Source organism: Mauremys mutica, chromosome 2, assembly GCF_020497125.1.
Source record: "Mauremys mutica isolate MM-2020 ecotype Southern chromosome 2, ASM2049712v1, whole genome shotgun sequence".
Classification (NCBI taxonomy): Eukaryota; Metazoa; Chordata; order Testudines; family Geoemydidae; genus Mauremys; species Mauremys mutica.
In genome coordinates this window covers 225047292-225063253 of record NC_059073.1, presented here as the reverse complement: position 1 = coordinate 225063253, position 15962 = coordinate 225047292, and the positions used below count along the sequence as shown (strand labels likewise).

At 43.2% G+C, this 15962-nt stretch overlaps 1 protein-coding gene and 1 long non-coding RNA gene across 2 annotated transcripts in view; one reads left to right on the top strand and one right to left on the bottom strand.

Moving 5' to 3' along the window:
• The window catches only part of ZNF385D (zinc finger protein 385D), a 922283-nt gene that overhangs the window by 744251 nt on the left and 162070 nt on the right, over nucleotides 1-15962 (bottom strand). The window lies entirely within an intron of this gene.
• The window catches only part of LOC123364751, a 48947-nt gene continuing 33900 nt past the window's right edge, over nucleotides 916-15962 (top strand). The window contains exon 1 of the long non-coding RNA XR_006577251.1: nucleotides 916-1254. This is a non-coding gene — a long non-coding RNA (uncharacterized LOC123364751). The remainder of the gene's footprint in view (nucleotides 1255-15962) is intronic.

Here is a 15962-nt window from a genome sequence, read left to right as displayed (position 1 = left end):
ATATCACTGATGTGCACCTATTAATGGTGGGGTGCAAGCTGTATATTTATGATGACTACACTGTTTGGGTCTGATCCTATGGGTAGTGAGTGTACAAGACCACTACTTTCACTGCCTGCAGGTGTTATACAGTAATGTGTTGTAAACTCGAAGATGAATGTGTTTCAAAACAAAAAAAGTTTTATTCACATATGAAAACAGCTCCAGTAAAACCTGAAGGCCTTAAAAGTAAATATATTTTAACCTTTAAAAAATTAGGAACCTTAATAAAACAAGAGGAAGGAACACTGATGTACATTGGAGCTACACATAGCTGAACAGTAGCAAAAATCCCCAATGGCCAGAGACAGGACACTAGATGAAGAAGGCTGAGTTACTAGAGAATTCTTTCCCAGGTCTCTACCTGGTGGATCTTGCCCACATGCTCAGGGTCTAACTGATCACCATATTTGGGATTGGGGAGAAATTTTCCCCCAAATCAGACTGGCAGAGACCCTGGTTCTTCTGGTTTTTTGGGGTTTTTTTGCCTTTCTCTGCAGCATGGGGCACAGGTCACTTGCGGGTTTAAACTCCTGTAAATGGTGAATTCTCTAACTTGAAGTCTTTAAATCATGATTTGAAGATTTTTCAATTCAGCCAGTTTGTGGACCAGTTTGTGGACCACTGCCCTATACTCCTTAGTTTCATTCAACTGAGCAATTCTCTCCTCATTTCCTTCACCCCTGCTGGGTCGTACTCACCATGGCTTGAGCTGAGAGTGGCCCAGGCACAAACACTCTACGCAGCACTGTCAATAAACATGGCTTGTTTAATGCTTTAGGGGAGCAAAGGTAGAGGGGTGTTCTGAATCTTAAGTCTCACTTCCTTTCCTACTATATTGACAATGGCACCTCTGTATTTTATCTGTAGCTATGGCCAATGCAGCCTTGAGGGGTTCCTCCTTGTGATGGGGTATACCTGTTGCACCCGGGACAGGAAGATGCTAACCCTATACTGTGGCCTGAGGAATCCATGCCCACTCGCCCCTGCTGGACATGCTCCCACTGGAACCATAGTATGAAAAGGAGCAGCCCAGCTCAGTCTGCCCTGACCAGGGAGGAGATAGGAGCTGTCGGACTCTCAGACTGCAGGGGCCAGGCACACCGAGACCCAGGAAAACCTACAGAAGCCCATGAGAAGGAGTCATTGGGCACTTCGCCGGCCAACTACCTCAGAGACCCAGAGGACCTGAGGACTACAGGGCGAGAAGACCAGGTAGGAATCAGGGGAACCAGACATTGATTCAGTTGTGGAACTGGAAACAGTTTCAGTATATTTTGGAGGGATCCCTGCTGACTCAGTAGTGGATAGACTCACCACTGATAGGGCCCTGGGCTGGTACCCAGTGGAGGAGGGGGTGCCCAGATCCCCCTACCCTGGTTGCCAACCCCTCCTCCTTGGCCATTAAGCCACACTGTCTGGCACAGAAGGACAGTCTGACTCTGGCCACTCTACCATACTGCCTCACTAAAGGGCAGCCCCATTGACTCTGGCCACTAGGTACTGAAGCACGGTCCTATTGGCTCTAGCTGCTAGGCAATACAGTCTTGACTAAGAATAGTCCACTGGCGCTAGCCATTGTGCCATACTGCCTTGAGCTACAGGGCTCCCCTCACAGTCTTAGGCCACTAGCTGGGCTGCCTTGAATCTAATAGCAGCCCCCTCCCCACCTCCGACTCAGACCATTAGGTCATACTGCCCCGAGAAGAGGCACAGTGATTCAAAGTTGGCCACAGGGCTGAAGCACTCCAAAGGGGTGACAGGGCACACCTGACGCCCCACAGCACTGCTCTACACCCATGGAATGCCTCAGCCAGATGAGCAGGAGGGAAAAAAAGAGGAAGTGGGAAGACATGTTCTGTGAGATCCTGCAAGCCAGTTCTGCATCAGACCTTGAACAGAGGGCCTAGAAGGTGAATATTGCAAACTGTATGTGGAAGGAAAGAGTGGGCAGGAGAAAGATGCAGGAAAAGGGAGATATACCAGGACATAATGGGGTTTGTCCAACAGTAAACTCAGATGCTGAAGACTCTTGTGGACCACCAGGTTCAAAAATCCTTAGCTCGACCCCCACCCCCCAGTGCTGACTGTGGAGAACTGAAGCTTCTTCCCCCAGCTGCACCTTCAGCCCAAGCTCCCCTGCTGAGGAAGCCTTGGCTGTTCAGTAATGGAGGAGGGGCGCAGACAAATTGCATTACTGGTAAGGGGGCAACGTGACAGGATACTGGTGTAGGGTGATAGCACTGAATACTGGCACCTTTTTCCTTAGGTGGTGGTTTTAATTGATATCTCACCCCTGAGGGTAACAAAGGTAGAAAGCACAACTGCTGCTGGTGTTCTGAATTCACCTAGGTCTGTACACCACTAGCCTGTATATTGCAATGTTGCCTGCTGAAGTTATTCCTGCTTGGCATGGCAAAGTATCCAGCCACGGAGAAAGAAATGAGGCTGCCATCCCTAGAAACCTGAGGGAGAGGATCGCAGAATACTTCAATGGAAGTTTCATCATGATCTCTCAGGAGGATTCAGGGACCATCCCTGTGTACATAAACTGTTCTGCATGTCCCGTCCCCCCAACTCCAACACAAGAAGGTAATGAAAAGCAGATCGCAACTCTAACACTTTGTTGTATCACTACTTCTTGTAGGATGAGTAAATTAATTAAAAGTTGATAGCTGTTTCCTAGTTGGGAGTGCCATCACCATATTGGGAAAATTTATTTATATACTTAGTTGAGGTTCCTTCACCTGTATAAGGCTCATCCAGGCTCAACTGCAGGGACTCACAGGATTGCAGTGGAGTCAAAAACAGGTCCTGGCTTGTGACAAAGCTGGACCCCTGATACTCCTCCTCCTCATCATCCACCTCCTGCTCTTCGCTGTTCACAACAGGAGCCTGTGACTCAGGGTCATCAGAGGTATCCACAGTGGTGTGCAGGGGGGATGGGTTGGGGTCTCCACCACGTATGGCATACAGCTCTTTGCAAAAGCAGCAGGTCTGCAGCTCAGCACTGGATTGATTGTTGGCTTCCCAACCTTTCCATATCCCTGCTGTAGTTCCTTGGCTTTCACTCAGTACTGCTGCTGGTCCCTTTCAAGCCCTTTCTCCTGTATCCCTCAACCAATCTGCTTGTCGATGTCAATATTTCTATGCCAGGTTTGGAGTTGTGTCTGCCCAGCCTCTTCTCCACACAGGTCCAGGAGATTCAATATCTCCTGTCTGTTCCAGGCAGGAGCATGTCTGAAGTGTGTAGCCAGCATGGTCAGCTGGGCAGTTGCGCACAACAACAAAGAGCAAATAGAGATGTGCTCACCAAGCTGGACAACCAGGAACAGGCATTTCAAAAGTTTGCAGGGGATTTAAAAGGAGGAGACTTCTGGTCTGGTATGTGTGACCCCTGACAGTGGAGTTAACCATTGCCAGACAATGACCGCTCTGGTCACATTGTGGGACAGCTGCTGGAGGACTGTTAGGTCAACATAGGTAATGCAGTGTCTACACTCATGCTGAGTTGACCTCCATGCATTGAGCCATGGCTCGACCTCACTCAGGGAGCTGGTGTTATTACATCAGTGTAATGGGGTACTTAGAGACCAATTTAAGTGTAGACACATGCACAACTAGGCCAGCACAAGGCAGCTTACATTGACCTAAATTTGTTGTGTAGACCATGCATCAGAACCATTTAGTGGTTATTCTTGAGAATTCCTGCAGGATAGGTGAGGTCCCCTAAGACTTTGGAAACAAGAAGGGCAAACATTAGTACCTCTCTTTAAAAAAAGGGACCAAAGATGACCTGGGCATATACAGATCAGTCAGCCTAACTTCAAATCTTGGGAAGGTACTGGAACAAATTTATCAAACAATCAATTTGTAAAAACCTAGAGAATAATAGGATTATAAGAGCCAACATCGCAACCAACTAGGGAAGTGTGGTCTAAATGAAGTTACTATTAAATGGGTCACAACTGGTTGAAAAGACGTATTCAGACTGTAGTTATGAATGGCTCACTGTCAAACTGGGAGGGCATATTTAGTGGGGTCCAGCAGACATCTTTCCTGGATCCAGTACTATTCAATATTTTCACTAAATGTCTTAGATAACAGAGTGGAGAGTTTGCTTATAAAATTTGTGGATGACACCAAGATGGGAGAAATTGCAAGCCCTCTGGAGGTCAGGATTAGAATTCCAAATGACCTTGATAAATTGGAGAATTAGTCTGAAATCAACAAGATGAAGTTCAATAAAGACAAGTGAAAAGTACTACATCTAGGAAGATTAAAAAGCAAATGCACAACTACAAAATAGGGAATAACTGGCTAGGCAGTAATATTAAAAAAAGAGATTGGGGGTTATAGTTGATCACAAATTGAATATGTGCCAACAATGTGAAGCATTTTCAAAGGAGGACAGTATCATTCTGGAGTGTAATAACAGGAGTGTTATGTGTAATACATGGGTGATAATTGTTCCACTCTACCCTTCATTGGTGAGCTCTCAGCTGGATTATTGTGTCCAGTTTTGGGCACCTCACTTCAAGAAAGAATGAGTCCAGAGAAGACTAAGAAAATCAGAGAAGGTTTAGAGAACCTAGCCTATGAAAAAAAGGTTAAAAACTGGGCATACAGAGGCTAATGATCAATTGCTCTCCATCTCCAGTGAAGGTAGGGCAAGAAGTACTCAGCTTAATCTGCAGCTTTAGGATTAGAATAAATATTAGGGGAACAAAATTCTAACTAAAAAGTTAGTTAAGTTCTGGAATAGGTTACCAAGGAAGAGTATGGAATCCCCATCCTTGGAGCTTTTTAAGAACAGGTTACACAAACCCTTGTAAGGATGGTCTAGGTCAGTGGTCCCCAACCTTTTTGTGGCCAGTAGCACATTCATGTTTTCAGAAAAGTGTGGCGGGTGCCAACAATTTTTCAAGGCTTATTTTGTGTTTGTACATTAAATAATATGAAAAACATAATATTTAAAATCCAGAGAGAAGCCGCGAGGACAGAGACCACCAGCCTGCAGGCCCAGAGTTCTCTGTCCCTGGCAGGTGTGGGGCCGCAGCTTCTCTCCCCTGCTGGGCACTAGGCAGGCACACATAAATGCCCCAGCGGGTGCCATGGCGCCCGCGGGCACCACGTTGGAGACCACTGGTCTAGGTATACTTTGTCCTAACTCAGCAGAGGGGGATGGGCTAGATGACCTCCTGAGGTTCCTTCCAGACTACATTTCTATGATGCTATGTAGGTGAAAGCTGAATGATATATAACCTTGACAAAGATAATACATTTGAACTTAATACAGGAATTTATCCTTTGCTTCTGCTCTCTTACTGGATATAACCTGTAATAAGCTACTTTTGCAGTGGGAGAAATCTCGACTACAGGTCCAAAAGTTATTCTCTACAAACATTCCTATGAACAAACACTTCACTCCCACAGATTTTCACAAAGAAACAATGAATGTGGATAAAAATAACTAAAGAGCTAAGAAAAATTCTACTTAGAAGTTGCCAGAACATTAGTGAGTAGTTTTCCTCATTATTCACTCAGCTCTGGTGATATCTCAACATTTCCAACTACAGCACAGGTGAGAACCCTCTGCACAGCAAACAATGAAGGAAGACTAATGAGGAAAGAAAAGTTAGTCTTAACTGAGTTACAAGATCTTTCTACTCTCAGCTTTAGCCCCCCACCCCTGCAAACTTTAGGGCCAACATTGTTTCTGACAATCCTCAGGAGACAGAAAGAGGTCACAGGTCAAAAGAATGGCTTTTGAAGCTAAGGACAAACTCTTGCAAAAGCTCTTCAAGATACTTTTTCATCTCAGGACATTTCTTTGATCTAAAGTATGTGACTCAGAGTAATTTTGCAAGGGGAGTAAAACTACCTGAACTGAGCAGGTACCACCCAGCTCAGTGGTACGCAACACTTTTCTGAATGGGTTCAGACTGGTCATAGTTGAGCATTCTAAATTAAAATCACTGTACAGGAGAAGGTCCTCAACAAAACTAAAGGCCAGATCCTCAGGTTCCTAGCAAATGACTACTCTGACCAACGAGCTAGATATCCAGTTCAAATTAATTCAAATGGCAGCTCCTTATTTCAAGGCTCCACTGTAGAAGCCAAACTAAAGCTTATTACAATAATTGCTTGGTAGCATAAAACATATTGCTTATGGAGACAATGACACGATGGTGTAAGTGTAAAAAAAAAGAAGAGGACCTGACAGAGATCTGAGGATTTGCCTGGAGGTTTATGTATAACAGCCACTTTGAACAAGTCTAAATTTAACCAATAGTCTATAAAAGGAAAAACCAAAATGCTCAGCACATCATACACTTGTCACTAGCACTCATTTAAACCACACTGTGGAATGAGCTATTTAAATGCACTTGTTGACCTACTTTTTATTCTCAGCGTTTGGGGGAAAAAGTTAAACATTAACTTAGAAAGCACAGGTTTGTTTTTTTTCTATAAATCATGTTTTCATCAGGATCTTTCCATCCAAGATTTCATTTTATGAGCTATTTTCCATTGTTCACCAGGTGCTGATTGATCTGCAAAATGTGAGGCAATGGAAAAGTATTTTAAGGTATTGTTGCCCAGAGGATCTGACATCTTGGATCTGACATCTTTGCCTATATTCAGTCTTTTCCATATCCTCTCATCTTAGCCACTTTAATTTCACATGAATAATACTATCTTGATCATAAACGAAGATTAACACTATACAAGGCTACTCACATATTGCTACTTTGGAAAAAGTGACTGCATTTAATTGTAATTCTTGGTCATAAAAATTCTTTCCTTAACACCCATCCAAATAATTATTCATCTCTCTGTTTGTCCCAAGTATGTATTTTCAGGAATTCAGCTATTCTTCTACATGCAAAACACAAACTCTAGTTCAAAACATTTTTGTTTGGACGATAGATATTCTTATACTTCCAGCTAGTAGCCAAAATACACATATGATTTAAATAGGTCAATATAAATTCCAATACTGAAAACACTCACTAGCTTAACTTTACGCATGTGAGAAATCCAACTGAAGTCAGTGGAACTACTCACATCAATCAGAGTAAGCACTTGTGTGTTTGCAGGAATTGACTCAAGCTCTCGTCTGCTAATTGGAAACGTATGCCTATCAAAAGACTCCAACGTTCTCCAGCAGAAATGCAGGTGTCCAACATACAAAAGTAGAAATAATACTGTATACAAAAAGCAGTTTCCAGCTAAGGAAGACTGCATACACTCTTCAACCAGAGGAAGTTCTCCCTTCTGGCTTACGGGATAGACCTACTGCTTATAGCCAAAGAATAAGAAACAGTGTACCTGCAGAATCATTAATAGTCTCATTGACTAGTTCTCTCTTATAATACTGGTATCCAAAGTAAGTTCCTATTAGTGTCTGTAGTACAGTAATCTGCATTCTTTTCCACTGTTCAGTTTTGAGTAATCTAGTGGCCTTTACTATAGAGAGTTTATCTCTAACATACTTAGGGTGACCAGATGTCCCAATTTTATAGGGACAGTCCCGATATTTGGGGTTTTTTCTTACATAGACGCCCATTACCCCTCACCCCGGTCCCAATTTTTCACACTTGTCACCCTAAATATACTATAGCCAGAAAATAAAACTTGTGCTGCTTGTGTGCCTTTCTTACTTAGGGGCCAGATCTACGCCAACTTACTGACATGAGTAGTCATGTGAGAGGATTACTCACATGAGCCATGGTGCAGGATCAGCCTTTTAATCTAGGATCCACGTTTTTTTTTCTCCTGCTCTCTCTCTCCTACTATTACAGGTTACATTTTTGGCGTACACTTGAAAGTTGTACTAGTATAACATTGTCAGTTAGGGCAATGTCCCCTTTAAGCCATGCATACACGCAGCCATGCAGAAATGTGTTACCTCCTACACATCTCATGTGGCTACAAGTATGGCTGACACCTAGACCACACTATACCTGCCAAAAGCCATGGCAGCTCCTCTTGGCACCGAGAACTGGCAGGAAACCTCAAGCCAGCAGGGAGCAGTAAGGATTTTTGGGGTGGAGTGCAGGTGGAGGGGGGCGCGGAACAAGCCAGGCTGTTCTCCTTGTCTGGCCCAGCAGGGACCTATGGCAAGGGGATCCTGTGCCACTGCTTTTGGGACAGGGATGCCCAGTCTGTGTGCTCCTGTTCACTTCAGGCTATAATAGCAACTCCTTCCTGGGGGCACCCTGGGGTGGTGTCCATGGGGAGGAAAAGCAGGGTGGATGTGGGATAGACAGAGGTCAACTTAGACACAATTTACCATCACTGGAAAACTGAGAACATTGGAGAAATTTCCAGCATAAAAAATATACATCACATTCAATAATGTGTTTTCTTTTGGGGCCACTGGCATCACTGCTGGTTAGGTGCTGATTGTTTTTTTTTTCTTACGCCTTTCCCCAACCCCCCTGCCAAACTATTGATTGCTGTAGATTTTTGTTGTGTTACAGTCTCTTGTGTGGATATTACAATTTTCCTGTGAGAGCATACACTCTGTACCAATTGATCACCTGCACCAAATGGTAAAAATGGTTTTTATCCTCTGATCTTCCTGCAAAAGCATCATGTTATTTTGTCTGACACCAATTTTGCATGAAGCTAGAGTAAGGTTGAAAGTATGTCTATACTGCAAAAAAGTGTGTTCTTAGTTCAGGCTAGTTAACCCATTAACCATCTCGGATAAGCAACTTGAGTTCAGCTCAATCGCCATGTCTTCTCTACCATTTTAACTTAACATAGGTTAGCTACCCCGAGTTAAGAACACTCCCCCTCTTCTTTTGGCAGAGAAGATCAGAGGTGGACAAACTATGGCTCATGGGCCACATCTGGCCTGCAGGACCATCCAGTCCAGCCCCTGAGCTCCTGGCCGGGGAAGCTAGCTCCCACCCCTCCCACATTGTCCCCGCTCCCCCACAGCCACACCGCCGCACGGGCAGCACTCTGGGCGGCAGGGCTGCTCGCTCCTGCAGGGCAGCGCAGCAGCGTGCCTGGCTCCTGCCGGGTGGCACGGCTACCAAAGCGGCATGGTAAGGAGGCCGAGGGGTTAGATAAGGGGCAGGGGGCAGTCAATGGACAGGAGCAGGGGTCGGTTGGATGGGGTAGAGGAACGGGGGGGGGGGGTTGGATAAGCATGGGAGTCCCAGGGGCCTGTCAGAGGTGTGGATAGGGGTCAGAGCAGTCAGGGGACTGGGAGCAGGGGGGACTGGATAGGGGGTGGGTTCCTGGGGGCGGTTAGGGCACAAAGAGCAGGAGGGATTGGATGGGATGGGGGTTCTGAGGGGGGCAGTCAAGGGGCGGGAAGTGGGAGGGGTCAGATGGGGGGAGGGGTCAGGTTGTTTGGGGAGGCACAGCTTCCCTACCCGGCCCTCCATACAGTTTTGCAAGCCCGATGTGGCCCTTGGGCCAGAAAGTTTGCCCACCCCAGTGTAGATTTTAAGAAGATAACTTACTGTGCCCAATGCACAGTCCAGTGCCCTAACCAGTAGACCATATTGCCTCACAGTAGAAGAGTAAAAGAAAAAGAAGCAATGGATGGGCATGGAAGCTGAACTACCCCTCACCTCTAGAGGAAGGTAAAGCACAGTGGGATGATGGTGGCAGGGGAAGCTTACAAAGTCTTTGTGCCCCTTCATGATCTTGGTCAATGAATAAAGTAAATAAGAATTTTAAAATGTTTAAGAAGCTTCATTTAAAATTAAATTAAAATGCAGATCCCCCCGGAACAGTGGCCAGGACCCGTGGCCAGGACCCGGGCAGTGTGAGTGCCACTGAAAATCAGCTTGTGTTCCGCCTTTGGCACACGTGCCATAGGTTGCCTACCCCGTTATAGCATGATGCATTCTGTAAAAGAGGGCGAGGGGCATTATAATGGAACTTGATAGAGTTGAGAGCCAAGGTATCCCTATATGATAGCTGCATAACAGAAAACCACACATAGAGCGAGAGACTATATATTAACTTATTGTCAATTAGGTTTTAAATGTTTTGCTTTGGTTAAAACCCAAGCTAGAACTACAGTCATTTTAAAATTAGCAAAAGCAATGCTATGGCTTAATAGCCAAGAGAATACGATTAACATATTTCATTTAAAGGTTCCATTACTTCTTTTTTCATTCAGTTTAATAATTACGGCTAACCTACTTCCACAGGAGAGTTGATGCTTTATCCCTTATTACCTGCAGCAGATTGTTGATCAGGACAGAAAAAGGTCTATCAGAATAGGATAAGATACAGTTTAAAAAAGGAAGAGGGAATTAGTACTCAGTTGTAAAACTACAGCTTTTTAAGGTTGCTCCCTTTGGCATCCACAGATAGAGTTGCTCAGGAAGACTATGGAATTATGTTGATTTTCAATATATGAGAGAGAAACATCTCTGTGTTTATATGACTAAAAACACAATTTAGTCTTTGCTGAGCAGATTATTTTTAATATATAAAAGTGTGCCAGTCAATTACATCAAACAATTTCATTCAGGTCGCTAAACATCAGTAGGCAGCACGATTTAGAGCCAGCAGTGTATTATACAAGTGCACAGCAATTCTGAGATTTGGAATTGAAATGGAAATTGCAAGGTGGATGAATATTGACAATAAGCACATACAGCAGCAGGGAGCTTCCTGCACTTAGGGATGGCCATATGACTAACCCTCTTTTCTTACAAGGAATTTTTTCCCTTCCTTCCACAATGCAAAAATGGTGTTTCTAATTCACAGTAATTTAATTTCTAGCAATTCAGTACAAATGGTTTTTTAAAATATAAAGGAGGAACAAAGTAATTATACTTAATTTCATGGCTGCAGATTCCTAAAAACCATCATATTCTGTTGGGCAATTGGAGGCTTTATTTGATTTTTAAAAGACAAAAAATGGATTGTTTGGGCTTTTTTGTCTCCCAAGGAAGAATTGGAACTGGAGATTACATTTCTATAATGAAGTAACATTTGAAGCGTTTTGTCTCCTTTCTCCCTTTTACTCTCCCCTCAAATAAATTGATGATTTACAACAGCATCTTCATACAGCACACTGAAGATGTTTTTTAAATGCCTGCCAGAGTTTGTTTACTTAATAAAAGCAAAGCTAGGATTCAGTCCTGTGAGGTGTTGAGCATCTCCTGTGGAGCACTGAAGCCCTTGAACTGACTTAGGTGACAAACACCACCTTGCATTATTGACCCAATCAATCGTTAATGTCTGTGAAAGTTGCTGGAGTGGCAACTCAAAACTGGCATGCTCTGTCGAACAACAGAGCAGCACAAGCTTCCCCCAGCCAACTCAATACTGACCAGAAAGCACCAGCTCTGAGGATGAAAGCGTAGTTTACTCTCCTGGAGTACTCAATCATTGGTCTACCTGCTACAACAGCCATCAATGGGGCCATTTAGGATCACATTCTAGCAGTTGTGTGTGTTGTGGACACCTCTCCAGAAACAGCTTAACCAAGACCATCAACTCTTCTTGCATATGCCAAAGATCATCCTTCAGATAGCAAGGAGTTTGGTCACTATTTGCCTGGGCTGCATTTCAGCTGGCTATTGCCAGTCCTCAGAACTAACCAGTACAGAACTAAATTTAAATTCTCTGCCCATTCCACCCTCCCACAGCCTATTTTTATTCATCCCTAAGAAAGGCAATGGATTTGTCAAGGGGGCCACTCACTGCATGTGGCATCTCCTCATGACAGTTCTGGGGATTAGTCCTTGCTAGGCTCTGCCATCTTCTAGCAGTGTTTCTACCCACCGTCTCTTTCATCCTGCAGCCTCTCTCACTTCTGGAGCTGTAGCTTCCTGTTCATGGCTTGGCCCTCCAACCAGCTCATTAAAGTCCTTCTCGAGCAGCTGTCTGGCTGGCATCTCCAATGCCCTGCACGACTTCCCAGTGACTAGTAGGGGAACCCAGGCCTACCCTCTACACTGGGTTCCAGCCTAGGGACCCTATAACAAGCAGCCAATGTCTGTATAGTCCTACTACTTGCTGCTGTTTCCCTTAGCTTCTTCCTAATTATATGGCTTCTTGTGCTTCCTGGGTTTGCCAGGCCATGCTCCCCACTCCTAGGGAATGACTGTAGACTACTTCCTGGCAATCTCATGCTGTGCACAGCTCCTGGGCTTTATACAGGCCCTCCTGTTCCTGATCAGCTGAGCTCATTTCCAGTTAGTGGCTTTCTCCCTGTCTCCTTCTTCAGGTGCAACCCAGGCAGTTAATTGGCCTGCCTAGCCACTTTAACCCCTGCAGTCTTCTGTGGGGCGGGCACCCCATTTTCAACTGACTATTAAACCTTTAGAGTTAACAATGCAGCACTTGTTAAACTGATAACTCATATTGCACCCACTGTAACAACACCAGTCAAGATTATATTGCTATATACAGAATTTAAACAGGACATCCACTGCAATTGCTCACATACTCGCTATCATGTTTTAATTTTTTATTGATCATCATAAAAATGCATGGGTTTGTGACTTTGCACATACCAAATATTTTATTGGGTGCTATAGTTTATTAATGACATTCATTATTAATTATGGCTAAGCTTTGTTTAGAGCTGGGGTCTTAACACAAAACTACTCTTCTGCAATGGAGATGCAGCAGCTACTACAGGTGTTAAAGTGTGAGGACACCGGTGATTTAACAATGCCATTTGTCACAGATTCAATCAGGCACCCCCTTTCGGCCGCCCTTCAGACTGCTAAGAGAGGAATCCAAGCCTCTGGGTCTCTCAGTGTTTTAAGGCTCCAGGTCCTGAACACAGTCCAGCCACTGTCCCAATTTTGGGGGTACCTAGGCACTCTCGGGGCACAGACCTTGTGTCCTGTTCTCCATCCTGACAGTTTGCACCTGTTGTCCAGCTACCTAGCACCTAGAAGCACTGCTGAACCCTCAGACTCCTGTATTTAAACACACTTTCTCCCAAAGCTTCCCAGTGACAGTGTAACTCCCTCCAGAGGCACACAATTGTTGAGAAGCACATAAAACATACCCACCACACTTTACACAGAAATCTAACACATTTGTTCTTTCACTTAAGCATACAAAGCACAAGAGAGAGTACAGATCATTTAGTAGACAAACATACTTCTTTACTGCAATGCCCCATACTAGCTCACTTTCCTTGGGACCACCTGGGATTGGGAAAACAGGCAGAGCTTCCTGTAGCCATTGATGCATCTATCCTCCATGAATTTATCTAGTTCTTTTTTGACAGCTGTTATAGTCTTGGCCTTCACAACATCCTCTGACAAGGAGTTCCACAGGTTGACTGTGCATTGTGTAAAGAAATACTTCCTTTTGTTTGTTTGTTTGTTTGAAACCTGCTGCCTATTAATTTCATTTGGTGACCCCTAGTTCTTGTGTTATGAGATGGAGTAAATAACACTTCCTTATTTACTTTCTCCACACCAGTCATGATTTTATAGACCTCTATTATATCCCCCTTAGTCATCTCTTTTCAAAGCTGAAAAGTCCGAATCTTATTAATCTCTCCTCGTATGGAATGTTTTTCAAATGTCCACTTAGGAAGGAACAATCTGTTGTACACATATAAAATGGGAAAGGAGTACTGTGGGAAGGGATCTGGGGGTCATAGTAAATCACAAGGCAAACATCATTCTGGAATGTATTAGCAGGAGTGTTGTAAACAAGACACAAGAAGTAATTCTTCTACTCTACTCCACATGCATTAGGCCTCAGCTGTAGTATTGTGTCCAGTTCTGGGTGCCACATTTCAGGAAAAATTGGAGAAAGTCCAGAAAAAAGCAACAAAAATTATTAAAGTTCTAGAAAACATGACCTCGCAGGGAAGATTGAAAAAATTGGGTTTGTTTACTATGGAGAAGACAAGACTGAAAGGGGACATAACCGTTTTTAAGTACATAAAAGGTTGTTACAAAGAGGAGATAGGCAAATTGTTCTCATTAACCTCTGAGGATAGGACAAGAATCAATGGGCTTAAATTGCAGCAAAGGCAGTTTGGGTTGGATATTAGAAAAAACTTCCTGTCAGGGTAGTTAAGCAGTGGAATAAATTGACTAGAGAGGTTGCATTGGAGATTTTTACGAGTAGGTTAGACAAATACCTTTTAGGGATGGTCTAGTAAACTAGTCCTGCCATGAGTTCAGATGACTGGACTAGATGACTCCTTGAGGTCCGTTCCAGTCCTACAATTCTATAGGAAAGAGTTCAATAATCCAGGCATACATTTCTGAAATGTTTAGAATGAAATTGTGGGCCCACTGAATCAATGGGAGTTTTACCAATAACTTCACTGGGGCCAGGGTTTTTTCCCTTTAGGTATGATCATCTATTTGTACCTGGCTTCTTCTCATCTACCTCTTTCTCCTGAGAAAGCAGCCACTCTCTTTTAGCAGCTTGTCATAGATGACCACGCTGCTTTCAAAATGGGTTAGAAAAAGCATTCTGGAAACCTTTCGAGAGGGGATTAAAAGCAGTTTCTTTCCCTCCAGACTGTTGCCTTTCTCTTCCCCTCCGCCATCTTTACACCTCAACAGTGATGTATGTATTAGTGCACATATTTTCACTTGGAAATACCTCTGAAAAAAATCACAGAAAAACGTTTTCTGACTCAGGTCTTCTAATCAAATTTAAAACAAAAAATGGTCCAAGCCTGAGGTAAGCTAGAGCAAACTCCAGAAGCAAAAAATGCAGATGCCATGCTTCTCTCAATGCCTCTCAAGTTTGAGCCAACGTGCATCCTGCAAGTTAACTACTTTACACATCTGGAGTGTGATTTACAAAAAGGACCTAAGTGACATTCATTGGAACTCACATTCCTAAGTCACTCAAGCACTTTTGAAAATTCTACCCCTATTTACTTTCAGGAAAGTTGAATCAAGGTCTTATTAAAACTTCTTGTTTCAGCTCATCTAGAAGAATAAAGCTGAAAAAGCCCAAGGGAAAAATCTGATTTTTCAGTACAGTAAATACCTGGACAGATATACACTCTGTCTTCCTGAACAGGAATAGTCATAGGAGAGGTCATTAAAACACACAAGTCACCAAAACTTTCAGTCACCACATAGCTTTGGGCTGATGGTGTCCAAACCAATTGCTGTAAATTCTGACTTTACATTTCTGGGTACAAGGTTTTTTTAATTAATACTTATTATAGCATTCTCTATACTAAAGTCTTCAATGGATTTTTAAGTATATTTTAAAAGCTCAAAACTATTTTGTTTAATTTATCACATCTAACAAAGCAAATAGAACCATTTATTCCTGGATCAAAATGATTGAGTTTTATTAACCTGTAAAAACTACATCCAACAGAATTTCAGAAAATTCAGAAAACACGTCTCATCTCTAGCATTTTCCATGCAATTTCTATTCAGATCAAGGCATCCAGATATGAATTTGCGTGATGCACAAAACCTGAATTTTTATGTTGTCGCAATAACTTCATTAAATCAAAGTCACCACTGAGGGCCTTAACCAAATAAATATAGATATGAAATTTGTGATTCAGGACAATTTAATAAATGATTCATGGCAGTAGACAAGTAAGCAAAATCAGTAGTTTTCCCCTCTACCTAACTCTAATCTAGCTTCTTTGTACTCCACTGACATTACATCTGAGACTAATCATGATACTTTTAAATATATTTCCCTGTATATAAACATATCTGCCTAATTAGTATATTATAGACACAAGGTGGGTGAGGTAATATCTTTTATTGGACCAACTTCTTTTGGGAGAGACCAACTCAAAAAGCTCTCTCACCAACAGAAGTTGGTCCAATAAAAGGTTTTATCTCAGCTATCTTTTCTCTCTAACATCCTGGGGCTGACATGGCTACAACATCATCATTAGTATATCACTTTCCCAAACTGATGTTTAAGAAATATAGTTGAGATATGCACCTACCTAGAATGTG